This window comes from Podarcis melisellensis (assembly GCF_964234715.1).
Source record: "Podarcis melisellensis genome assembly, chromosome: 10".
Taxonomy (NCBI): domain Eukaryota; kingdom Metazoa; phylum Chordata; class Lepidosauria; order Squamata; family Lacertidae; genus Podarcis; species Podarcis melisellensis.
The window spans coordinates 66480447-66506098 of record NC_138542.1 but is presented as its reverse complement, the minus strand read 5'-3'; the positions used below and the strand labels follow the sequence as shown (position 1 = coordinate 66506098).

General features: G+C 46.4%; 1 long non-coding RNA gene across 2 annotated transcripts in view; it reads left to right on the top strand.

The window, feature by feature from the left end:
- Positions 1–809: 809 nt before the first annotated feature.
- Positions 810–25652, top strand: part of LOC309378889 — a 111694-nt gene continuing 86851 nt past the window's right edge. Inside the window, exon 1 of one of the 2 annotated variants that reach the window (XR_014172255.1) lies at positions 810–985. This is a non-coding gene — a long non-coding RNA (uncharacterized lncRNA). Of the gene's footprint in view, positions 986–22768; positions 22824–25652 lie in introns of those variants that run through there. The other variant, XR_014172256.1, reaches the window with a different exon arrangement.

Sequence of the window (25652 nt, the reverse complement as noted above, 5' to 3'; positions counted from 1 at the left end):
GATCAAACCAAAGGCTCATCTAGCCTCATATCTTGTTATCATAGTGGCCAACTGGATGCACAACATTTCTCTCACCAGTTGTGATTGACTAGTGGCCATTGACAGCCTTATTCATTGTGAGCTCAGTCTCTTCGTGGGCTATGCTATTCTGACTGTCAAGGATTTGGGCCCAAGGATTGGACTTGGCGACAGCAGCCCTCGGTGCTTTCCAGCACTGTAATCCCATGAATCAGGGTAGGAGATGGCTTTGAGAATGCAGCAGTGGTGCTCAGAGAAAGAAGGCTGGAGGTTAAGAAACATGTGCTGGCAAGCGCAGCGCAGAGAGGGAGAACCTGTGGAGTCAGCACCTGAGCCGCACCATCAATCTTTCCAAGGACGCTCATGCAGGACAAGGGCTGGGACTGCAGAGGTGGCATGATGATGCAAGGGGCACAGGTGCGCTGCAGGTGTGTGAGCGTGGCAATTTGCATGCATCGGTATCGTCTGCCTTTGAAGAGCTCGTTTTGAGAAAAAGCAAGCAGCCAAGCACATTAATTGATTTGTGCAACGTCCGTGGGCAGAGGAGGTGTGAAAGGGAAATGGCTCTGTTACCAGATTCCCCTCTGCACATGTTCCGTCCCATCTGATACAGCATGATATTTCCTCAGCTTTCCATATGTGGATAATTTATTCTGGGTATCAGTTATGCTATTTGTAGCATGGATGCCACACCAGGCACAGGGAGCTGGTGGCTGGTGCACCAGCCGTTCACAGACAAAGACAATTGGTTACCCATACCCTGGTGACTTCTAGGTTAAAGGTAAAGGTAAAGGGACCCTGACCATTAGGTCCAGTCGTGGCCAACTCTGGGGTTGCGGCGCTCATCTCGCTTTATTGGCTGAGGGACCCGGCGTACAGCTTCCGGGTCATGTGGCCAGCATGACTAAGCCGCTTCTGGCAAACCAGAGCAGCGCACGGAAACACTGTTTACCTTCCCATGGGAGCAGTACCTATTTATCTACTTGTACTTTGTGCTTTCGAACTGCTAGGTTGGCAGGAGCAGGGACCAAGCAATGCGAGTTCACCCCGTCGCGGGGATTCGAACCACTGACCTTCTGATCGGCATGTCCTAGGCTCTGTGGTTTAACCCACAGCGCCACCCGCATCCTGACTTCTAGGTTAGGCTACTGCAAAGCGTTGCACATGGGGCTGCCTTTGAAGGCTGCCTGGACACTTTGATTCATTCAAAACACAGCTACTAAGCTGCAAACCAGTAGCAAGACATTTGGGGAAACACCTTGCCAGTACTTAAAGAGCTCTATTCGTGGAAGATAAAGCTTTCCGTGGCTTCTAGTGATGATGGCTATGTTCTACCTCCCAGAGTTGTAGGAAGTGGGGTGCGGGGGACAGACCTCCCTGGGTTTCATCGCTGGTGTGTGTGTGTGAGACATTTGGCTGCCCCCTGCCTACGGCTCCCAAGCCTACCCTGAGCTGCTGATGTGGTGGTGGGGTGACAAAGAAAAGTCCTTACCGGCTACCACCTAACCTTGCTATGCCTCTGATACCTCCACTGTCAGAGGCACGGGTCCTAATTTGACCTGAAAGGGCTCGTTCCCTTGGCCACACCCACCTCATATGACACCAAGTGCAAAGCAGATAAAGATGCAAATTCAAAGGAGCAACCTTAAGCAACCAGAAGCCTTAATGGGTGCTCCTGGTTGTTTCTTGGCAAACAGGGCTTGCTATCTGTGCTTATCAGTTGACTGGAACTGACAGCAAACCCAGCTGGAATTGGTTGTGCTAAGGATCCTACCCTATTGCTGGAAGAACATAGTTTAGAGTCTGATTCTTCAGGGTACAGTGGTACCTCGGGTTACATACGCTTCAGGTTACAGACGCTTCAGGTTACAGACTCCGCTAACTCAGAAATAGTACCTCGGGTTAAGAACTTTGCTTCAGGATGAGAACAGAAATCACACGCCAGCAGTGCAGCGGCAGCAGGAGGCCCCATTAGCTAAAGTGGTGCTTCAGGTTAAGAACAGTTTCAGGTTAAGAACGGACCTCCGGAACAAATTAAGTACTTAATCCGAGGTACCACTGTACAGACTTACCTTGGAAGTCGAATGGAATCTGTTCCAGAAGTTTGACTTCCAAAATGTTTGACTTCCAAGGTGCAGCTTCTTGTTGGGTGCAGGAGCGTTCGGCTTCCTAAAACCATTCGAAAACCGGAACAATCACTTCCAGTTTTCGATCGTTCGGGAGCCAAAACGTTTGAGTTTACAGGCGTTTGGCTTCCGAGGTTCCACTGTATAGCAGAACAACCGATAAAGCAAAGCAGTCCAGTATAAATCTTCCACTCAGGCATTCTTAGTGCGTCAGTGATGCTACAGAATACACCTGCAAGCCAAGCAACCTGAGTCTGGGTTTGAGTATGGGCCTGATGCTGTTGGCATGATCTGCCTGTCTCGGGATACATTGGAAGAGTGCATCTTCGGGGGTGAAGTCAAACGGTTGGAGAGTTACAGCTCCTGCTGTGGCTGTACAGACCGATATAGGAGAGACATGTTTTGTTGCAGCTGGGGCAAGTGAAGGCATCTGGTTGTGCTGCTGCAGATGCACCATAGTGCTTCTTCTCTCTGCGCTTCTCCCAGTGGTTATTCCTCCTCTAGTAACTGCTATGGATGCACAACCTGACTGCCTACATTGAACAAAGCAGGTTTCCATCTGGAAGACTCAGTATTAGCCTTAAGTTTAATGGGTGTGACTTGAGAACAGTGTGTGTGTGTGTGTGTCCAAAAGCGCATGATGTATTCCTATCTACCTTCTCACTTTATCTCCCCATTATCTGCCAGCTTGACATTATTAATTAGCTAATGCCTGTAAAGCTCTTTGAAGATCCAAAGCTCTGCAAGTATTACAGTTCCCATTATCTGCCTGCTGTATCTCCCTTCACCTATCTCCCTATCTACCTTTTCTATCTATCTCTTAGAACAATAATACTTAACATTTATAACAGTGTTTTCTAATCTATAGCTGTGTTTCAAGGCACTTTACAAACATTAGCTAATTAATCTAATCGAGCCATCTCGCAAACAACTCCTCCAGAGAATGGGGAATGGCTCCTTGAATGAAGGAGGTTGAGGTTTATTCTTAATTTTGCAATTTGCAGTAGTAATAAGTGTGCCTGAGAAAAAGTTGAGATATGGAATAGATAGGTGAATAGAATTTGGCGTTGGATTTATCCCAACGTGATGAGTGAAGTTTGCAGCTACCTGGTCCAGAATACCAATATGGCCAGCTCATAATATCTGCATCTGTTTACGAGTTGAGCTTCATTTTCCCCCAAAAAAGAAAAGAAAGAAGTATTCTTAATGTTGTTTGAGCTGGGATTTTCCTTCCCTGTCAGACTTCGGCTCCCATCAACACTAGCTAGCATGGCCAATGGTCAGCGAAGAAGGGAGTTTTAGTCCAAGGGCATCTGGAGGTTAACAGATTTCCCTTTCCTGAGATAAAAGATCAGATGAAATTTAGCTTTCATTAGATGCATTCCTGCCCTGATTTTTGAGGATTCTTTTTTTTCTTATTGCCATTCTGCCACACCTTTCTGTCAAAGATCAATGGATATCATCCTGCCTGCCATATATCTTCACAGCAACCTGTGAGATAGGGTTAGACTTCAAGAGAAAGCTTGGTCTATTGATACAAGAGAAAAGTATTCTCCAATGTGGTGCTGTTGAGATGTTCTGGGACTCCAGCTCCCATCATTCCTGGCCATTGGTCATGCTGGCAGTGACTGCTGGTAGCTGGAGTCTAGCCACATTAGGAGAGTCACAGATTCCCAAGACCTGGTTTAGAAGGTTTTCAGGGCTGGGGGAAATCAAGTTCTTCCTGATATTTAGGCAGAATCGCCTTCCTTGTCACTTGAAACCATTGTTCCTAGTCCTACCCTCCAGGCAGGAGAAAACAAGCTGTTGTTCCCTCTTCTATGTGGCAGCCCTTGATATATTTGAAGATGGCTATCATATCTCCTCTCAATTGTAATATCAAAGAACTCCCAGTCAAACTGGTGCAATGAGATTCAAATTTACGAGGGTGAGGAAAGAGAGCCAATTTCTTTCCAAGAAAACAACAACAACAATTTAATTTATATCCCAACAATCTGTCTGGGTTTCCCCAGCCACTGTGGGCAGCTCACAACATACTGTATATCAAAACACAACAAATCACCAAACATTAAAAAAAACAAAAACAAAATATCTTATACAAGCAAAAACAGACCAGTTTGCTGCCTGAACAATTCCAAACTCCTGGCTGAAGGCACAGCGAAGCACTCAGATTCTAGTGGTGGCTCCCAGAGGAATGGAACAGAGTTCTTAAGAAACACTCGTTCCAGTTATTTGTACTGTATTTTGTAGTTCTAGCCTGCTGTTCACCCAAGTTGCTCAAGGCAGCTTGCATAGTTTCCCCCAGCACTAGCACCCGACAATGTATAGTCTACGGACATCAGGGTGACTGATGAATACTGATAAAGCCATTTTAATGATACTTAGTATAATTTAAAAATACATTGCAATTATTACTGTAGTTAAATCAGCGGCTTTCCAAGGGTTGTTGAACTCCAATGACCCCACCAGCCCCAGCCAGCATGGCCAATCATGATGGATGATGGGATTTGTAGTCCAGCAATTGGGCTTCATATATTTCTATTTTCCTATAGCATCATTGAAATGGATGAACATGACTATATTAAATTTTAAGAGGTCTCCTCTGAGTAAAACTTAGCAACTGTCACGGATGCTTTAGCTGAGATTCCTACATTGCAGGGGGTAGGACTAGATGACTCTTATTATCCCTTCCAACTCTACAATTCTATGGATATCACTTAGAAGTGCAGAGTGCTTGAGGAGCAGGACATTCGCAGGGAAACCAAAATGCTTTTTTACAAAGCTATTGTACTACTACCAACCTTACTGTACGCTTGTGAAAGATGGACCAGTTATAAATGCCATCTCCAACTCCTTGAAAGATTCCATCAACGGTGTCTCCGAAAATTTGTACACATCACCTGGGAAGACAGGAAAACTAATATCAGTGTACTGGAAGAAGCAAAGATCACCAGTGTTCGAAGATATGATTCTTCAACATCAACTTCGTTGGACAGGTCATATTGTGCAGATGCCTGATTATCGTCTTCCAAAGCAACTCCTCTATTCCGAACTTAAAAATGGAAAGCGTAATGCTGGTGGTCAACCAAAGAGGTTTAAAGACTCTCTCAAGGCAAATATAAAAAAATGTAGTATAAACACCAACCACTGGGAATCACTGGCCTGCGAGTGCACCAATTGGAAAACAGCCTTTACCAAATGTGTCATGGGCTTTGAAGACACTCAAAATCAGGACACAAAGGAGAAATGTGCTAAGAGGAAGGCAAGCTTGGCAAATCCACACTGTGATCAACTCCCACCCAGAAACCAGTGTCCCCACTGTGGAAGGACGTGTGGATCCAGAATTGGCCTCTAGAGTCAACTAAAACTCATTGTTAAAACCATGTTATGGAAGACAATCTTACTCGGCTACGAATGGTCACCAAAGGAGGAGAGCAGCACTTAGAGCAGTGGTTCTCAACCTTGGGTCCCCAGATGTTTTGGGCCTACAACTCCCAGGATCCCTAGCTCACAGAACCAGTGGTCAGGGGTGATGGGAGTTGTAGGCCAAAAACATCTGGGGACCGAAGGTTGAGAAAGGCTGACTTAGAGGTCTGGCAGCTTCCTGTGTCCTCCTATGTCATGGAGGAGAGGAATATTGATGGTTGCTAGGCAGGATAGCTATTCTCTGCCTCCACAGTGGAAGGCAGCAATGCTTCTGAATACCAGTTGCTGAAAACCACAGGAAGGGAGAGTGTTCTTGTGCTCGAGTCCTGCTTGCTGGTTTCCTACGGATATCTGGTTGGCCATTGTGAGAACATGAAGGTGGGTTAGATTGGCCAGGGACCTGATCCTGTAGGCTCATTTCACATTTTTAAAATGTGGTGCCCAGAAATGGACAGAGCATAGCCAAGCACCATGATCACAGGGAAGGTTTGTGATCTGGACTGCCCTTTGGCCACTTTTAAAGAAAGAGAAAAGATAATCTTTATTGTCATTGTCCCATACAGAACAACGAAATTGAAAAATCTACATAAAACATTCACAGCCCAACAAGCCTGCTATCCCAGCTATCCCAACCTGGCTAGCCCCCTAAAAACTCTGATAACCCATTTTTAAATACAATATACTCCCATAGAGGCTCCTTGGTAAAAGGTAAAGGGACCCCTGGCCATTAAGTCCAGTCGTGGCCGACTCTGGGGTTGCGGCACTCATCTTGCTTTATTGGCCAAGGGAGCCGGCGTACAGCTTCCGGGTCATGTGGCCAGCATAACTAAGCCACTTCTGGCAAACCAGAGCAGCGCACGGAAACACCGTTTACCTTCCTGTCGGAGCGATACCTATTTATCTACTTGCACTTTGATGTGCTTTCGAACTGCTAGGTGGGCAGGAGCAGGGACTGAGCAACGGAAGCTCACCCCGTTGCGGGGATTCAAACTGCCGACCTTCTGATCGGCAAGTCCTAGGCTCTGTGGTTTAACCCACAGCGCCACCCGCGTCCCTGAGAGACTCCTTACAATGCATTTAAAAGCAAAATTGCATTTGGGTAGAAACTGTTTCTCAGGTGGCTAGTCCTAGTCTTTATAACCCTGTACCTTCTTCCAGAAGGCAGAAGCTGAAAGAGATAATTTCCGGGGTGCGCACTATCCTGCGCTATCTCTGCAGCTTTCTTATGGAACCTGGAAGCATAGATTTGATCCAAGGTGGGAAGAGTGCACCCAATTATTCTCTCCGCAGTCTTTACAACCCTGGACAGCATGGTTTTTTCCCTGACCGCACAGCTTTTCCCTGACCATGTGGGTTTCCTGAGCACTGTGTGAAAGCAACATTCTTTTTTGGGGAATGATACATTTCTTTCCTTGGTTTTGAAAAGCTACTCAGCCAGTTCTGTTGGAAGCTGTTGCTTCACTGCGGCATCGGAAGAGAGGAACATGTTGATAGCTGCAGAGCAAAAGCAGTCCTGCGTAAACCCGGTCCTTACGTGTGAGCACTTGCATCTTGCACCCCCATCATTTTCTCTCACCCAGGACTGAGAAGGACTTGCCAAGATTTACTTCCCTGCCTCCCTGCCATTCCCGCCTGACACCCGGAATTGCCAGAATCCCAAACACAAAGACTTCACAGTCATTTTTTTTTAAAAAAAAAAAGGAGAAAGGGTAAATATGTCAACCTGTCATACGTGTCACATGAACGGGACATCTCTACCTATCTGTTACCACCTGCTAATTACAGAGATGACTGCTAATTATCATAAATCTTGGCACAAAAAACATGCAACAAAATCCACTTTTTAAAAATGGCCCAGCAACCAAAATTAGAAGCATAGATGCTTGGTAACGAAGTTGCAAAACAAACAGCATTGGTGTTTCCATGCTTTTCAGTGCGGCAGAATCTATCCTCTGGAATTCCCTACCTATTGACAACTGGGCAGGTGCCTTTACTGTACTCTTTCCAGCACCTTCCAGAAACATTTTAATTTAGACAAGCCTATACAGATGTGTGGGACGCGGGTGGCACTGTGGGTTAAACCGCAGAGCCTAGGACTTGCCGATCAGAAGGTCGGCGGTTCGAATCCCCATGATGGGGTGAGCTCCCGTTGCTCAGTCCCAGCTCCTGCCAACCTAGCAGTTCGAAAGCATGTCAAAGTGCAAGTAGATAAATAGGTACCTTTCCGGTGGGAAGGTAAACAGCGTTTCTGTGCGCTGCTCTTGTTTGCCAGAAGCGGCTTAGTCAAGCTGGCCACATGACCCGGAAGCTGTACGCCGGCTCCCTCGGCCAATAAAGCAAGATAAGTGCTGCAACCCCAGAGCCGGCCACGACTGGACCTAATGGTCAGGGGTCCCTTTACCTTTACCTTATCCAGATGTGTAGAATGTTGATGTGTGTGTTTTAATCTGGGGTTGTTGTTGTTTTACTTTATTGCTGATTTTTTTTGAATGTTTGAAATAGTTATTTTCAACTGTTTTTACTTTTAAAACTATTTAGTTCCATTAATTCAATGAAACGGATGAATTTGATCCAGTGAAACCTGGGAGACAGCTCAGCCCAAAGAGCATGAGATTCTTAAACTCAGTTTCATGGGTTCAAGCCCCTCGTTGGGGAAAAGATTCCTCAGTTGTAGGGGGTTGGACTAGATGACCCCTGGAAGGCCCTGTGGTCCCTTCCAACTGTACAATTCTATGATTCTATGATGATGTTACTGTTTTGTTCCCTTTGTGGACTGTTTTGAGTCTTTTTAGCCAGAACAGCAGCAGCACCCCTGCTGATGAACTGGATTTGAATTTGGTGTAACTTTATGCCAGCTTAATTTACACCAGCTTCCTGTGTTTAGGATTGATCCCTAAGCCATCTCCATACATTTCAGTGGGTCTAGTCTGAGTATAGCTATCATTGTAATAATAATAATTTATTATTTATACCCCGCCCATCTGGCTGGGTTTCCCCAGTCACTCTGGGCAGCTCCCAATCGAATATTAAAAACACAATACAGCATTAAACATTAAAAACTTCCCTAAACATGGCTGCCTCCAGATGTCTTTTAAAAGTAGGATAGTTGCTTATTTCCTTGACATCTGAAGCTGGGAGGCCATCCCACAGGGTGGGCACCACCACCGAGAAGACCCTCTGCCTGGTTCCCTGTAACCTCATTTCTCACAATGAGGGAACTGTCAGAAGGCCCTCAGAGCTGGACCTCAGTGTCTGGATAGAACGATGAGGGTGGAGACGCTCCTTCAGATATACTGGGCCGAGGCCATTTAGGGCTTTAAAGCTCAGCACCAACACTTTGAATTGTGCTCAGAATAGTACTGGGAGCCAATGCAGGTCTTTCAAGACCAGTGTTATGTGGTCTTGGCGGCCGCCCCCAGTCACCAGTCTAGCTGCCGCATTCTGGATTAATTGCAGTTTCTGAGTCACCTTCAAAGGTAGCCCCACGTAGAGCGCATTGCAGTAGTCCAAGTGGGAGATAACCAATGCTTGCACCACTCTGGAAGACAGTCTGCAGGCAGGTAGGGTCTCAGCCTGCGTATCAGAGGGAGCTGGTAGACAGCTGCCTTGGACACAGAATTTTGTTTCATTGGAAACAAAACCCTTGAGAACAGCACTCTGTTCCAAATGGGAGGTAAAGAAACCAAACCCAGTGGCCTTTTGCTATCAATAGACTGAAAATTCACTGACCGTTCCTTGGGCATTCCAGAGGTTGCGTTCATTTTATTATTATTTTAAGTTGTTGAGTTATTCTTAGCTCAGGGAGATCGTAAGATAGTGCTGAGCAAAGAGAGGTGTTTCACTAAATTGCTGGCCAAGATCTGAGATGAATTGATTTTGCAAAATGGGAGCCAAACAAACGGCACTCGGACATCATCAAACATGTCCAAGTGTTCATTTAGCTGGCTCACCACCTGCCAAATTAATTCATCTCCAGACTTGGTCATTGCCACTTGGTGATTGAAATCTCATCCCTCCTCCACTCCTTGGTTTGGCACTATCTCACACTCTTCTAGAGCCAAACAAATAAAAATAAAATAAATGACAGCATTAAAAATAAAAATAATCTGAAGCCCTTGGGATGATTTTACATGAAAAAAAATGCAGCCGGGAGATGTCAACTGGAATTGTTTCCCCTCTCTTAACTGGTGACATGTTTGCTTCAGAGAGCCAAAATCTGGAGACAGCTTATTCATGCACACTCCATTTCAATAAAAACTAAGGAATCACAACTAATTATTGCTGCAAAGCACAGAAAAGTGCAGGATCTTCAGCAGAGTTCTAATGCTAACACAGATGCTGCAAATTTATTTATTTGAGAGATTTACATGCTACCTTTTAGGACCTGCCAAGTTACACCACAAAAACTCGTTAGAACATCTTCATGGCCTTGTTATTAACATATAAAGCCCTAAACGATTCACTGTCTACTGAGGGGTGCACACTAACTTTGGGGGTGAAGTGCAGAATCAGGGCCGTCTTACCCATAGGTGCTAGGGGTGCGGGGCACCCAGGCGCCGGGCTCTCAGGGGCGCCAGGCCGAGAGTCCGGGGCCTGAAAATTGAGTCCAGGGAAGAGCCCGTCTGTCGGTTGGAGGGCTGCAGCAGACTCTTCTGCTGTGGGCAGCTCTGTGCCGTGGGTTCGGGGATGATCAAGCCAGTGAGACGCTGAGGTGGCTGGCTACCTCTGCTCTCCTGCGCACCTGAGACTGGGCAACCTGGGGAGGGTGGCGCCGGGCAGATCTTTGCACTCCAGCTTAAGACAGCCCTGTGCAGAATGCATGGCACACAGTTCTGTCCTCCCACACCTGACCACCACTGTCTGCCCCCAGCATCATTTACCCGAGGCAGTCAGCTCCCTCTGCCTAATGGTAGGGCCTGCCCTGCGAGAAAGAACATTTTTACGCCTCTTTCTCAAGACTTGGACAAGTATGGATGGGATTAAATTTTGGGTCTGGATATCCCCACATGAGGAGCTTGAACCATGCACTTATTTTGGGCAGAGGCTCTGTGGTGCCAAGCAGGAATAATAGAGGACTGACAATACAAGCATGAAACTTCCACCTTCCTGTATTTTAGCAAATGGATGCAAGCCCTGATGATCGTCTGATTGCCAGGGCTTGGGTGTTTTGCCCATGGATCTATGCAAGTCGTGACAAGTATTGTTTATTATTTATTAAACGTGTATATTGCCCTATGCTAGCAGGTCTCAGGATGGTTACAACGTAAAATCGCAATATAAAAAGAAAAAATATATGATCAAAACAAACATAAAAATAACCCAATAGCAGCCCCCTCCCCAATACATTTTAAAAGGACATTGGGTGTCAATCAGCCAAAGGCCTGGTTAAAGAGGAACGTCTTTGCCTGATGCCTAAAGATGTATAATGAAGGCACCAGGCAAACTTCCCTGGTAAGAACATTCCATAAACGGAGCCACTGCAGAAAAGACCCATTCTTGTGTCAGCTGATTGATGCCATGCACAGAGCCCTGCAAGCTCCAACAATCAGCTGATTATCGGGGCTTTGCAGGTGCTGCCAATCAGCTGATCAATGTACCTACAAGCTGTCTTTTGGCCCATCTGTATCTTTACCTACCCCACACCTCAAATCATATACAATGCCAGGTTTCAGACAGGTAGGTGCAGCTTTGCCAAAAAACCCCTCACATGCCAAATGTTAGGAGTTCAGCCTACACTCGAGTAGGACCCTGGCAGAGACACATGCCCAACTGGCTTGTTCTCTCCCTCCTGGTCGATTGTTCGGGAGCTTCAAAAGCTTTCTTCAGCCCGAACATCACAGCGACCGATGCCAACTGACCCCGGCACACTTAGGGATCTGCAGAGTTTGTGCAGTTGCGTAACAGACCTCAGCAACTCAGCATTTTGGCTAATCTACTTTAGTTACATATAAACACACACGGAGCACTGTAACCTGGCTCCCTCTCTCTCTAGCATCAGACAGCAAAGACAATCAACAAAGGACAATCGTCCCACTTCATGGAACACAGTAACACAAACACCCTGTCTCTGTCACATCCCACTCTGTGGAGTCAAAACATACACCGTCATGTGATAGACAACAATCCCATGACTGCAATCACGGAGCAGGAATTCTAACAGGATGGGGGTGGAGGTGGGTTGGCTCAGGACTAATTAGGCTTTGCAGTAGCTGAGTAGGTCTCTGTGTTTGCAGAACTGTGATTTCTTAGCTAAAAATCAGAGCTGCTTCACAGCGGGGGAAGTGGGCTTGTAAGCTTTTCTTTTGTGTGGGGCACCGAGGGTGGAGTGGATGAGCACGCAGAGCAAGGGGACTCGTTTCATCTTCAAAAGCTTTCCACTTCCTCCCTGCTTGAGCTAGTGAAGCCTTTAAAGAAAGCCCACCTCTTCCCCTCTCTTGCCAAGGTGATAGCCTCAAAAGCAATTGGTGTGGTAGCAGGCTTCTTCCGGAGTCAGACAACGTGTCACCTTACCAAGGCGAAGAGCTCATTGCTAAGGGGAGCAAAGCAGTGAGCCCCTTCATCCACCTGAAAAAGGGGTTAGGAAGTCAGCTCCCTTTTGTGGCCAGAGACTTTCTGAGCTCAGCTGGTCCAGGAAGGGCACATCCCCACGGATGAGAGCTCCAAGGGTGGGCACGCCAACCCTGGAGGTGAGGAGCCAGAAGAAGGTGGATGGAAGACATGACTGCCGTCTCGGAGAAGGGCCACGCATGCCAAGGGTGGAACAGCGTGTTCTCTGTTGCATTCTGCCTGGGAACACAAATTGTGTCTGCTTGGCACATAAAGGAGCAGGGATGGGATGGGGCTAATTAAGACTTGAGCAATTCAAACTCACTCACTGAGCCCGTTGAGGATGAAGGGATATCATCTAGGTGTGCTTGGGAAGATTTACAGGCTGGATGCCAGAGGGGAGTAAGGTAATTCTTCTTCAGTCACAATAGTAGCACTCCTTCCTGGGAGTGGTGTGGGCTAGTTGCTCTTACTTGCTCAGTAACGGCAGTTTCTGACATTTATTAACATTTAATATTATTAACATTGTCATCCCGAGACCAGACTGCCCACTGTCACAGGTGGAAAGAAGCTCACCCGTTGCTATAACAACAACAATAACAACAACAACAACAATAATAATAATAAAATTTTATTTATACCCCGCCCTTCCTGGTTCAAAAACCGGGCTCAGGGCGGCTAACAACAAATTCGTTTTGCCTCATATTGAGTCGGATGGCTTGCATTAAACCAGGCATACGCAAACTCTGGCCCTCTAGATGTTTGGGACTACAATTCCCATCATCCCTGACCACTGGTCCCGTTAGCTAGGGATGATGGGAATTGTAGTCCCAAACATCTAGAGGGCCAGAGTTTGCCTATGCCTGCATTAAACTCTCAGGCTCCATTTGGAATTGGCTTTGCTCGAGTGAGCTAATTCCCGCAAAGATCAAGAAAAGCATTCAGTTTTCCTAAGGCCAATTCTGGATTTAGAAATCCCATTGCACCAGGAGCACAATGGGGAGTTTCCAACTGCCCAGTGAAGCATCATAGTAGCTGTGATAGAGGAGAGGGAGATCTGGAGGTCCGTGTGCTTTCCCTTCCCCCTCCTGTAAGGAATTGCCTTCAGGCTTACAATCTCAAAGATGTGGCGCAAGAGGAAAAGAGATCGGGAAGGAGGAGAAATGAAGCAAACACTGGTTCTTCATTTAAAAACTCTTCTGCCAATGAGCCAGAATGGAAAGGGCTCAAGGAGCAGAGGAACCAAACATGGCTGGTCTCGCAAGTTGAGGCCTTGCAGCCTTGCTGTCTGAAGGAACAGGAGTGACTCTGCATTGACCCAGGTCCTCCTGGGCAAGAAGGACTGAAAAAAAGTTTCCTGTTAGGGTCACAACCACCTTGAGATCTTTGGATGAAGGGAGATATATGAATTTATTAAATAATAATAATTAAAAATCTCCAGCAGGTCTTTCCCCCACGAAGCAATTGCTGAGAGTGAAGGTCCTTGCCTTCCAACAGCTTCCTAAGTCCCCTCCTCTCTAGGGTGCTTTCCAAGCAACTGGAGATGGCGCCTGCATGTCTGTCTTTGTTCCTCCCCCTTCATGCTTCTCCTGGTTCTGGGAGACCAAAAGGAATGGTAGCTTGTCGCAGCAGGAGATGAAACCAATGCCTCTTCACCAGCCACACTCACCTCTGCCTCCTTACCTGCTTCTGATTCTGGACTGGTTCTTCCACAAACTCTCCCTGCTCACTAAGCCCTGTTACCTCTTCCACTTCCAACTCCTCGTCCTCCCAGTCCTATCCCTCTTCTCCCTCTGAACACTCATCGTCGTCCCACCATCACTCCTAGGGGTTCCCCAGCGGGTTCCTCTCACCATTCCTCTGTCTCCAAACCAGTCTGTGACACCCTTCTTCAGGGTTCAGAATCGCAGCTGAGCACATTATTTACCTGTTGTCCCTGGAGTCTTATGTGAGGGGGAAGGAGAGCAAGGGAGGGAGAGCAGAGCATTATAGGACTCGTTAATTAAATAATCGTTATCAGCCTCTTTGAAGATGAAACCTGTATACCACGTAAGTGTTCCCTCACACCTCTTACATGACTACCACAAGCCCATGCTTCTATTGGGGTGTGTAACATTATTTCCTCAGGTCTTTTTTTGGTGTTTTAGTTAAGAGTGTTCTACAGAGCTATATTAAATTCATATAAATCATTGTCCTAAGGAATCCTGTCAAAAGTTTCATAGATGGGTTGTCAAGAGACTTGCCTTCGGGCCACTCCGAGGTGATGATAATTCTCCTGAAAACCTCTCTCTCGGCTCTTCCTGAAGTGTTCATCTTTGCCCCCCACCCGCGTCCCCCTTTTTTCTTTGAGCAACAGATATTTCCTGATCACACTCCACAGCCGACGTGGTACATAATTACATATGATCCTTGTCTTCTTTTAATTAGTAGTTTTCTTTCACCCAGTAGGCCCTACATATTACTTTCGTTTGTTCCTCGGTGTAAAACGGAGCCCTTTTCTTTTAAACCGGCGTTTTCAAAACGTTGACAGATCACCAACCACAAAAGTACATTTTCCTCTCTGCAGGCTAATCGTTCCTAATTCTGATGGATTATTTTATCAAAAGAAAGAGAGAGAGAGAAAGAGCTCAGTTTAGACAGGCGTTCGCAAACGGCGCTAGAGCAAGGTTTGGCTTTCTTGAAGCAACAACAACAACAACATCAATAATAGAAATAACTTCCCCAAAAGACCACCCCCAAAAATTGTTTGCAACAGTGCACAGTAAATCTTCCTAATAACTTGACATGATTAAGTTATTCCACCCCCTTTTCCACCTCGCCCTGGTGATGTTTCAACCATGAAGATTTATGAAAAGTTACTCAGAAACATCTGTGTGGATTTTTTTTTTAAAAAAATGTATATATATATATATCTATCAAAAATTCCCAATCCATCATCGTCTCCTCTTTTGCCTGCAAGCATTCCTGTCTTGCTGAATGAATGGCAAAGTGTTGGAAGAAAGAAGTGTCTTCACACCACAGAAAATATTTTGCCTCTGGGAACTTGGCACCCCCCCCCTCTCTGCTTCCCGTCCTATTGCATGAGCTGTTTTACCTTTTATATAGTGTGGCATTTTGTTTCTTTAAAAGGGGACAGTCTTGGAATCTATCTATCTATCTCCTCTATTTTAGAAATTAATAAAATGTAACTCCTCCCTGTGTTTGGCGAAAGGTTCTTTCCAGGGGACGCCTTAGAATTCCCCTGTGAGGGAGCCATCCATCATCCCCGAAGCTGAGGTTTCTCTGTAGAGTTCTGCACAATTCTTATCCCATTAACCCTGACGGTGACTCTGCGAGGCAGGGCTGAAATTAATTACCATTTCCATTTCAGAAGGATTATTGTGGTTGTAGGATCAGGGTACCTTGCAGGCCAGCTCCTGCGGACGGATTTATTTTAACAGTGCAACCCTAGATGCATGGCATCTGAAGCCATTTGGTTCAATGGAACTTAGTGCCCAGTAAGATGGCACAGAATCAAGGGACGCGGGTGGCGCTGTGGGTTAAACCACAGAGCCTAGGACTTGCTGATCAGAAGGTCGGTGGTTCGAATCCCCGCGATGGGGTGAGCTCCCGTTGTTTGGTCCCTGCTCCTGCCAACCTAGCACTTCAAAATCACATCAAAGTGCAAGTAGATAAATAGGTACCACTCCGGCAGGAAGGTAAACAGCGTTTCCGTGCGCTGCTCTGGTTCGCCAGAAGCGGCTTAGTCATGCTGGCCACATGACCTGTTCACTTCCTCAGCCAGTAAAGCAACCCCAGAGTCAGCCACAACTGGACCTAATGGTCAAGAGTCCCTTTACCTTTACCTTTAAGATGGCACAGAGCTGCAACTTTAAAAGGGCAACCCTGTACTCAGAGATTCAGTGGGTCTTACTCCCAGGTAAGTGAGGGTAGGATTGAAGCCTCGGCCACAACTAGATGGTGGCTCTGAGTTGCAGATGCTTTGCAGATCGAAACCTCGGTTAGCTAGCTTGTTATAATCTTAATTTATGAATGGCTTTTCATCAGCATTTCAAGGAGATTTACAATCAGGCAATAATAAATACTAAAAATAGGTTCAAAAAACAGTACACAAAACCAACTAAAGATAGGTGTTAAAACAATACACGAAAACACCCAAGGCAGAAAGTCTGATTTCCCCCTCATATAAATCCAGCTGGGAATGAAAATTAATGTTTCAATGGAGTTGATTTATTGCACATTTTAATTAAGGTGTATTTATAATTCTGTATTTTTGCACTATTGCGCAATGGGTGGTTGTTGGGGTTTTTTTTTGGGGGGGGAGGTTAGAAGCCATCAGGGCGTTAAGCAGTATATAAATTAATAAAGAAAAGCATGTCCAACCAGAAATACCTTCAATTGTTGCCGGAAACCATAGATTAGTAGGTTCCTGTCGTCTCTCAGTAGGGATACTGTCTCACAAAATGGGTGGTTAAATAGTCAGGGTCAAACTAGATTTATTTCATTGTTGCATTTATATCTCGCCATTTCCTCCAAGGAGCTCAAGGTGGCTCACATGATTCCTTCACCTCTCATCTTCACAACAACCTTGTGAGGTAGGTTAGGCTGAGAAAAGCAGTGACTGTTCACCCAGTGAGCCTCATGTTCCATGTAAGGATTTGAACCCTGGTCTCCCAGGTCCTAGGGACATGGCTGGCGCTGTGGGTTAAACCACAGAGCCTAGGACTTGCCGATCAGAAGGTCGGTGGTTCGAATCCCCACGATGGGGTGAGCTCCCGTTGCTCGGTCCCTGCTCCTGCCAATCTAGCAGTTTGAAAGCACGTCAAAGTGCAAGTAGATAAATAGGTACCACTCCAGCGGGAAGGTAAATGGCATTTTCGTGCGCTGCTCTGGTTTGCCAGAAGCGGCTTAGTCATGCTGGCCACATGACCTGGAAGCTGTACACTAGCTCCCTCGGCCAGTAAAGCGAGATGAGCACCGCAACCCCAGAGTCGGCCACGACTGGACCTAATGGTCAGGGGTCCCTTTAGCCTTTACTCCCAGGTCCTACCCTGACACTCTTAAGCATCATACCACACTAGCACATCCCAGCAAGGCAGAAACAGCTGGGAAGGGTGCAGAGTAGGGCCAGTGAGAGGTGGCACAGGAGAGTCCCAAGGGACAGACTGAGAGGCTAGGAGGGCTGCTGGATAAAATGACAGGACGGATTCGAAACCTGCGGGACCAGAGATTCACAGAAGATTGGAAGAAGCATGTGAACTATTTGAAGAGCAATTGTAATCAACAAATTACGCTAGTAGGATTACAAGAAGTTCTGTAAAGAGAAAAATAGGAAATGTTACAAAGTAGAAAAAGAAAAGAGATATCCGTTATGAGATTTAAGTGTAATAGGGAAAGTAAGAAAAGTATATTAAGAGATTAGATCGGAAATTTTTCAGACAGGATTGATGAAAGTGAAAAAATTGTATAAGATGTAAAAGTATGTTTAATTACTGTTGAAAATGATATTTAAAAACTAATAAAAATTTATATATATAAAAAAAGAGACGCTTGGAGGGCCGCATTTGTACCTCCATTCCAGTTCCCTTCCTTGGCATGGTCCAATACCTCCTTGCCTCCTTGGCATGGTCCAATACCTCCTTGCCTCCTTGGCATGGTCCAATACCATGGACCAGATGTCATGGTATTGCAGCTTATGCCATAATAAACCTGTTAGTCTTTTGCCTCACAGTTCTTTATTGCATGCAATGTTTGGCAGTTACAGCCTCATTATGATGCCTGTGAGGTAATTGGCTTCTGACAGATTTAGGTCAGTGTGGATAGTTCTCCTGCACAGGGAGCTGAGCTGAGGGGCCACAAAATACTACTACTACTACTACTACTACTACTACTACTACTAATCCCATCGCTGTCAACTTTTCCCTTTTCTTGTGAGGAATCCTATTCGGAATAAGGGAATTTCCCTTTAAAAAAGGGAAACGTTGACAGCTATGACTAATCCTATATAATATCCTGCAACATTTCTCGATGAAAATAGGGATATCCTATTTAATAATAATAATAATAATAATAATAATAATAATAATAATAATACTTATTATCACTTATACCCTCCCATCTGACTGGGCTGCCCCTGCCACTCTGGGCAGCTTCCAATATATGTAAGAAACATAACAAAACATTACACATTTTAAAAAACTTCCCTATACAGGGCTGCCTTCAGATAGCTTGAAGGTTGGATAACGCCACACCCTCCATCATTTCCCTGATGAAAATAGGGACATCTGAAGGAAAAGCAGGACATTCTGGGGTCAAATTAGAAACCAGTACAGCTTTTGTAAATCTAGGACTGTCACTGGGAAATAGGGACACTTGGAGGGTCTGCTATATTTACACGGGTGCCTATTCAATTGCTGTGGAAATAAGAAATGTCTGGGGTGGGGGGTGCCAAATGTTGTCCTTGCTCAGGGCGCAATATTGCCAAAGCCCGCCCCTGCTGCCATACTCTAAAGTGAGCTCCGTTTACAACTTTTGATCCCCCACATCCAAACTTTAGTACAGTGGTACCTCAGGTTACGTACTTAATTCGTTCCGGAGGTCCATTCTTAACCTGAAACTGTTCTTAACCTGAAGCACCACTTTAGCTAATGGGGCCTCCCACCGCTGCTGTGAAATTTCTGTTCTCATCCTGAAGCAAAGTTCTTAACCCGAAGTCCTATTTCTGGGTTAGCGGAGTCTGTAACCTGAAGCGCATGTAACCTGAGGTACCACTGTATATCTGGTCTCCACAAATTTCCACCTACCTCTGTGAAAGAATGCCATTAAAGAACTCAGGTGTGGGAGCACCCCCACAAATATACTCCTGTGACTTCAATGGGATCTTCCATCTCAGTATTGGGTGGGGGGGGAAACTCCCACAGAAGTATCAACCCTTGCTCTCCACGGACATGAAAATGCCATCACCCCACCCTGCTCTATGGCTCACAGAACAATGGTATCTTCTATAGTTCACTCTGGGGGAACCTCCATAGTGAGGAAATCCACTGTCCCCATTCCAGAAATGAGCTGACCTTGAAGAATTTTTATTTTTTAAAAAAGCAATATGGAACATCATTTTCTTCTGAGGAGGAGAGATGACGTTTAAAGAAACAGACCTCATTAGGTCCTAATGACAGGTATAATTAGGAATGTCAATCTCCAAACGGGAGAGAGAAAGGAGCAGAAGAGAGAGACAACGGGTTGTGGGCCGCTGTGTATTTGTTCTCCAGGATATTCTACCATCCTGGCTTCGTCCAAGTAACTTAAGCCTCTGGGCTATATTGGACGAGGCAAAGTCTAATTGGGTCTCCGTCGCTTCCGCAATTTGCCATAATAAGGTTGTCTGCAGAGGGTTCAGTAGCCAGTGGCCGGCATGGCTGGAGCCTCTGAAGGCTGTCAACGGCCAGAGAACAAGGAGTCCATTCGGGTCACGGTGAAAGAGGCGGAATGAATGCTGGTAATTGATGTAGTGACAGCCATGTCTGCTGGGAGACAAGAGGAGTGGGCAGCAGTAACGAAAGACGTGGTGCCAAAGAATATATAAAAAAGGACAATGCATTGGCCCAAGAGAATGAAAGAGAGATGCATGACATGTTGGGCTGTTTGCTGCTGTTCAGATGCCTCTTAAACGGTTGGAAAGCATTCAAATGCTCACAGAATCATAGAATTGTAGAGTTGTGGAATTGTGGAGTCCAGCTCCTGGTAAAGCAGAAATCACAACTGAAGAATCCCTGACAGATGGTCATACAACCTCTGTTTGAAAACCTCAAGTGAAGGAAAGGCCACCCCCCTTTTGCTATTCCAGGACTGTTTGTGAGGACATGTTCCTAGTAATGGCTATTTTGACTGAACAAAAGTACAGTGGTACCTCTGGTTACATACGCTTCAGATTACAGACTCTGCTAACCCAGAAATATTACCTCGGGTTAAGAACTTTGCTTCAGGATAAGAGCAGAAATCTTGCTCCGGCGGCATGGCAGCAGCAGGAAGCCCCATTAGCTAAAGTGGTCCTTCAGGTTAAGAACAGTTTCAGGTTAAGAACGGACCTCCAGAACAAATTAAGTACTTAACCCGAGGTATCACTATACCTCTTGAACCATCATAGGTCCCACCCAAGATTTTGGGAACTGTAATTTGTTAAGGGTGCTGAGAGGTGCCCACATGAGTTAGACTAATCCACTATGTAGGCCTCAAGGCATACCGGGATGGAAGTTCAAGGAAACCAGGACTCTGGATTTCATTGCACTACATTCATCAGAGACCGAAAATGAATGTCTGGAGACATTCACACCATACAATGAACATGTTACCGCGTTAAAATGTCACTGCATACCCTACAACATGTCCAGGCCAAAAACTGGGACCCGGGTAAGTCATGTGACCTGTGCGAGAGCATGGTGTCCCCAGAATGGGATGTTCCAATTCAGTCAGGGCAGTTGAGGGCTATGACATTGCTTCCACCCCAAAATTATTCCAGCCATAGCTTGTTTAGGGGCCTGAGAGTTGTTATGAGACTCCATCTTTTCCCCACAGAGCTACAATTCCCAGAATTTCCTGGGGAAAGGGATTGAGGACTAAACCGCTCTATTTGGGCTCCTTGCAGCTCTCAGCACCTTAAACAACATACAGTTCCCTGGGTTCTTTGGAGGAAGCCAAGACTGTCTAAAGTGGCATCATAGTTCTTCACATAAATAGTGTGGACGTATCCTGACCCTTCATATCCTTTCTGCTAGATTCTAACCATTGTTGGACATCCAAGGGAATATTCCAGCCAGGAATTTTTTTTCAAGGAGGTTGAGTAGAGTCCATGAAAGGTGTGCCCTGGGGAGCTACCCAAAGGCCAGGTAGATGTCTGGAGAACTGTCTCTGTCCTCTGGGCTTGATATATACCATATCCCTCGATTATATTGCTTGAGGTAAAAATGGCATGCCCGTGGCATTAAAAGGAAAGGGCTCCCATCATCATAATTCTGGTGATTACCCTCTAGCAAACCCAATTGAGACCAGGAAAATGCCTTAAATTTTCATCTCCAAAAAGACAAGATTCCTTTTAAAAAGTGGGTGCAGGAGCAGCCGTGAGGAAACACGGCAGATCTGGTAAGACAGATGGATATTGTCGCATCTGAAACAAAGGCCTTCTCCCTCCCTCTCTTTTAACAATTCAGAGGAGCACATTTCCAGAAGCTGTAATTACTCATTGATGGTGCAAGCTGAGCTCCATCCCAGTGTTTATCCCTAAATAACAAAGCGTACTCTACATGGCAACGGCATAGGATGCAACATGCCTTCTCATTTCCCCAGCATAGTTCCTGGGGAATCTCCTGCCAAAAACTCAACTGGGTCTAGTTGCAAAGCGTGACCGCAATCGAGATGGTTGGCCAACTGGAGTTTCCACACCTTTTGTGAGAGACTGAGTTTTGTTTTACTTAAAGCAATAATTGCATTCTAATTTCGTCATGTCGTATGCCCCTGTTTCATCACCTTCTGCCTGCAAGGAGAGAAAAGGGGGAAAAGGAGAGAGGAAGAAGACAATGAACACTTTGAAAATAAATTTTCACTTTTTCCTCCACCTTTTTTTTTGCAGTTTGTTGACCCAGGATAATCCGAACGAGCAATTTACCCTCTTCTGATGTGATGCTGGTGTGAGGAAGCCGAGCTGATGTTTGTGCCTGGATGAAAGCAACATAAAAGGGGAAGAAAGTCTCACCATACTGTTGTTGTCATTAATAATGATGGATTACGTTTTAATGAATGTTATGGTTTTAAAATCAGCCCTGGCTGTGGGAGATTAGGACAGCATTGGGTGCTTGAAGCAAAGAGAAAGATGGGGGAAAAGAACAGGGTGTGGTCCAGCAATTGCAAAGCATGAACATGCACCCAAATTTCAAAACAAAACTGTGCAAAACTTGTAATTAATTACAAGCATCCTTGGGATCCATCCAATGAGGAGCAAAGCGGCATTTGCCGGGTGCTGTGAGACCCAGGCACCCACAGATTCAGAGGGCGGCTGAAGCCCAGCACTGGCTAGAGAAGGGGATGTGAGGTGGGGATGTCAGGCCCACAGGCCAAACGCCCTCTCAGCTTCTCTATGTGATCTGTGGTTCTCTCCCCACACTGCGTCTCCTTCCCAGTCACACCTTCTCTCCTCGGGGCCACAATCCCAGTCAGCATTTGCTTTGCACCTTTCCCGGGTGCTTATTTGCCTGACTGGAACATGTCTGAGAATGCCTCTTGCTTCCTTAGAAGGAGGACTGAGAGGCTATCATAGTGTCACATGGCACCCCAATATTTTCCGAGCAGTGTGGGATCCCCAGGGGTGCTTAGCCGGCATTTGGTCTCCTTGGAATGAGGGACAGTGGAGATGGTGATGTTATTAGGACATACAGATGCCCCAAGTGTCCCTATTTTCCAGGGACACTCCTGGATTTACAGAAGCCATCCCGGTTTCTGATTTGATCCCAGAAGGTCCCAGTTTTCCTTAGGTAAAGGTAAAGGGACCCCTGACCATGAGGTTCAGTCGTGGCCGACTCTGGGGTTGGGGCGCTCATCTCACTTTATTGGCCGAGGGAGCCGGCGTACAGCTTCCAGCTCATGTGGCCAGAATGACTAAGCCACTTCTGGCAAACCAGAGCAGCGCACGGAAATGCCGTTTACCTTCCCGCTGGGGTGGTACCTATTTATCTACTTGCACTTTGACGTGCTTTTGAACTGCTAGGTTGGGAGGAGCAGAGACCGAGCAATGGGAGCTCACCCCGTCGCGGGGATTCGAACCGCCGACCTTCTGATTGGCAAGTCCTAGGCTCTGTGGTTTAACCCACAGCGCCACCCGCGTCCCAACTCAGTTTTCCTTAGGATGTCCCTATTTTCACTGGAGAAATGTTGGAAGCAATGGAGTTATGCAACCTCCCCGAGCCAAGGAAATAAGTAACTATACAACCTTTAGAAGACATTTGAAGGCAGCCCTGTATAGGGATGTTTTTTAATGTTTAATGGGTGGTGTATAAATAATAAAATAATAATAATAATAATAATTATTATTATTATTATTATTATTATTATTATTATTATTATTATTATTTAATAGGACACCCGTATTTTTATTGGACTGGAGAAATATTGGAGGGTAGGGGTATATGGTGTATTTGCAAAAATATACAACCTGAGCCTACGATGGAGGGGCTCACAGCATCAACACCCCAGGAGGTCTTTGTTATGTATTCAGTGGTCTGTGTTCCCCTGAGCTTGAGTCTGGACTGAGGATTCTGAGCCCCTGTGTTCTGATTCAATACATGATATCCAATCACGTAGCATTATCAGTGTTTGGGCTACTGGTAGTGGCTCTTAACCTCTGAGTTACAGCTTGTGGGGTTTAGACAACCAATCACTCTGAGTGTGGGAGTGGCCCAGTCCTTCAGAAATATATATAAGCAGTTGCTTTGCCCTTGTTTTCTTCTGTTAGCTCCATAAAGTCTCTTGCTGTTATCACTGTGTCTTGCCTCCTAGAGACACACTTCAATCTTGCTTCAGCTCTAATCACAGCCTTGGATTCAAGCAGAAATCAAGCATGTCTCTCACTCTCTGGCTTTTGTCTGCTTTTAGCTCAGCTCTCTCACAACTCTGGCCTTTGTCGTTCTAACTACCAGCCAGGTGAGGGAGGGGACCCCACCTGTTTGCCTTCTGGCACAGAGCAACTTCCTTTGCCAGACTAATGAGGGCCTGTACTTAGGGTCATTATGGCCCTTGCCTGGCTACTTGAACAATGGGACCTTCCATTAGATTTTGGTTGTCCTGTATGGTGACCTCTGCCAGGAGAGGCAGGGGAAATATGTCCCTGTTAATTCTCCCCAGTCTCTAAGCGCCTTTCAATACTATCAACCATGGTATCCTTCTGGAACAGCTGTCTGAGTTAGGGGTGGGTGACATTGCTTTGTGGTGGCTCCAGTCCTACATGGATGGTCGTTTGCAGAAGGTGGTGCTTGGGGAATGCCCTTAGCCCTGTGGAACCTTCCATGTTGTGCTGGTCCCGGGGGAAGGTTACCGTTGGCGCAGTCAAAGTCCGGTCCTGGGTCACTAGCCTGGAAACAGTTCACAAGGAGCGGGGCGAGGTCCAAAGCAGGAAGCTGGGCGGGGACAGGAATACTGGAGGGTCAGGTCTGGGTCTGGGCAGGAACAGGTACTCAACAACGACGTTGCTCCCGCAACCTGGGACCGGGCTGACTGGCCTTTATTTTCTCTGAGGCCAGGGGCGGCCCCGGCCCCCAGGAGACCCGCCTCTCCTGGCCTTAAGACGAGCACTCCTCCTGGGAGAAACCAGTTCCCTTCGCCTCTCTGCCCTGAGCCTCTGCAGTTCAGGAGAGGCTGAAGGGTTACTGGGCCCAGGGGGAGACTCACCTGTAGGCACTGAGTCCTCAACCACCTCCAGAGCCAGAGTGGATTCACCTGGTGCCTGCTCCTGAGGATCCAGCACAGGTGCCGGCACTTCAGAATCAAGGCCCTGCCCCAGTTCAGCCGGCCCTGGAGGTGGGGACTCCTGTGCAGGCTGGGATTCCTCCGGTTCAGCCTCTGAATCAGATTCCCTGGCCATCACACCTTCCATATGGAGTCCTCAGGGTCCAGTTTTATCCCCTGTGCTGTTTAACATCCACATGAAACTGCTGAGTGGGGTTATTTGGAGTTTTGGTGTATGCTGTAAGCAAGGTACTGATGACACATACCTCTACTTTTCCTTTACACCTGCAGGTGTGGCAGTGGAGGTGCTGGACCGTTGTCTTGCCTTGATAATGGCTGGATGAGAGCCAACACAATCCAGATAAGACTGAAGCACTGTTAGTGGGTGGTACCCTAGCACAGATGGATGGGAGCTTCCCTGCTCTTGATGGAGTTACACCCTCTGAAGGAGTCGATACATAGTTTGGCGGTACTTTGCTGTTGCTTGAGGCTCAAGTGGCCTCAGTGGTGCAGAGCACCTTCCACCGGCCTCAGCTGGTGGCCCAGCTGCACCCCTAGCTGGACAGGAATAGCTTAACTTCTGTTCCCTCTGTTCTAGTAACCTGAAGGTTAGACTACTGCAATGTGTTTTATGTGGGGTTGCTTCTGAAGAAAGTTCAAAAACTTCACCTGGTGCAGACTTCGGTGGCTAGATCGCTCACCTTGACAAGGTTTGAGCATATTACACCGATCCTGGTCCTATGGCACTGCTTCTCAAATCACACTTTCCCTTGAACTTAGATCCATTTAAGATCCAGCCATTTCATCTATCATTTTAAAAATGCACTATACGTTTAAATGCAGCATCATACCATTTTAAACAGTCATGGCTTCCCCCAAAGAATCATGGGAACTGTAGTCTGTTAAGTACAGTGAGAGTGGTGAGGAAACCTTGATTTCCCCCTCACAGAGCTACAATTCACTGGGAATTTTGGGAATGGTAGTTCTGTATAGTGCAGGTGGGGCCCATCACTTTGATCGGGAGTCCAGAGGGAAAGTGAGAGATAAAAA